The sequence below is a fragment of the Leguminivora glycinivorella genome, chromosome 18, assembly GCF_023078275.1.
Source record: "Leguminivora glycinivorella isolate SPB_JAAS2020 chromosome 18, LegGlyc_1.1, whole genome shotgun sequence".
NCBI lineage: Eukaryota > Metazoa > Arthropoda > Insecta > Lepidoptera > Tortricidae > Leguminivora > Leguminivora glycinivorella.
In genome coordinates, this window is record NC_062988.1 from 2712395 (window position 1) to 2714337 (window position 1943).

The following is a 1943-nucleotide window of genomic DNA, read 5'->3' on the forward strand; positions in this document are numbered from 1 at the left end:
AACAGTGATTGATTTCAAAATTTTGATGGTCTCGCAAGAAGCTAAGATGCAATTCATTAACGATTAAGTATATAAAACCTAGGACACGTTTAAAACCTTGTTGTATCAACTTGTAAAGGTTCTAGTGTCATATTGGATTCCCTATTGGGGTCCGCTCTACTTTAGGGTTAATGAAGCCCCGCTTGGGCCGGGCTTCTGTTCCCGTCCTAAAGGACAAAAGCAAACTCCTGCATTTATGATTACTATTATGTTATTTTCTTCATTCTTAATTAAAGAGTGCCTACTATTGATGCACAGTATCGTTCTAAGTGTAAGCGTTGAATAAAATTCCGGTACTAATAATAATAATAGACTTACTGGAAGTTTGCTACTCTAGCTAAAGTAAAAGATTTTGAGTGAAACCCCTGTATGTGATATAAAATTGTAATGTGATATACATGCTTTTCTATGTCTAAAAAATGGCTATTTCACCCTATGTCTATAGTGTGAGGTCTGAGATTTACCAGAATAACCATTATTATTTAAAGTAGGTACCTACTCTGTTGTAAATTACCACATACAGGAGAGTCACTATTGATCTTTTGCTTCTATCCAATTAGGATTTATAAATAAATAGTAAGTGACTGTCTGCTGATTTAAGTACACAAGTTGTTGTGCAATAAATTTATTATTATTCTGCTGCGCAAGCAGACGTGTTGACTATGCAGTATTCGTATCGGCTCATATCCTAGATTTGGCGTTACAAAGAAAAGACCCGAAATTTGTTTTTTATTCGAATACCTACTCTAATAATTTCCGCTTGCGCAAGGCGTAAAGAGACATCATTATAATAACATTGTTGCTTGGGATATCCATTGAGACGATTTGCGAGGCTGGGCAAATATTAGCGGGAAATCCGTGTAAATAGGAAAGTTTCCGCCAAGCTTATGTATCTAATCTTAATTACTCGTACTTCCGTCTGCGCAAGACGTGTAAGTATTTCTACTTACCCAACAAATAATAAGCCTGCGCAAGGCCTTTGTTTGTTATTTTTTGTTATTTGACTGCTACACTAGCAGACGAAATAAAAGAAAGGAGCCTATGAGACTATCTATCTAGTGTAATGAATTACCAATAATATAGCAAGCCCGTCCTGGCCTGCGCAATGTAGCGTGATCATAGAACTTGCCTTTTTATAAAATTTTATCTGCCATTCCATAATATTCATAATTTGCCTGCGTAAGGCGTGTGAATATTATGAATATATTGTGAATATTCAGCCAACGAAACATAATCTCTGAAGAGATTTTGGCCGCCACGGCTATAGCCTCCGCAGGGCGTGTTAAACTTACAACTCAGCTCTCTGCTAGAACTATCAGGAACCGGATATTCTTAAATTAATGTAAACAGCATTCTTAAACTGTTTTTGCAGGGTTTAAGTAGGTAAGCAAGATATGATAAAACATATGTATTAGCCTGTTACATATCGCTAAACAAGTGCTTTGATAATGCAAGTAGTATTTGCTTCGGCAGTACATATACTTAAATTGGAATGACAGAATATTAGCATAGCCCCTGCGTAGGGAAGACCCGCAAAGTGGTTAATTAAGCGTCTGGCCATATTACAATAACATAAATATATGCTTCCGCAAAGCAAACACAAGTCATATACTGTGTATTATTGCGTATCGGGCTACTACCACGAAAACGCATGCTATTAAGTAAATATACATTTCAAATACAAATCATCATATTCATGAAATATCTAACCTAACCTAACCTATTCAACCGCCAGCGACTAGCTAAGCGAACTTACCGGTCAATGGCTCTTTTCAACCACATATGTATTGCCGGCTCCGCTAGCAGCGTGAAGCTCGCACTAGCGCTGAAACCAGCACGTGCCAGCACCAAATCAATGACTTTGAATACAAGTCACGTGGAACGGGATGAGCCTAGTTTCCTTA

The 1943-nt window shown here is 37.4% G+C and overlaps 1 pseudogene; it reads left to right on the forward strand.

Annotated features, from left to right (window-relative positions):
• The first annotated feature begins 1496 nt into the window (after positions 1–1496).
• On the forward strand, positions 1497–1594 carry LOC125236200 (annotated as a pseudogene).
• Positions 1595–1943: the final 349 nt, after the last annotated feature.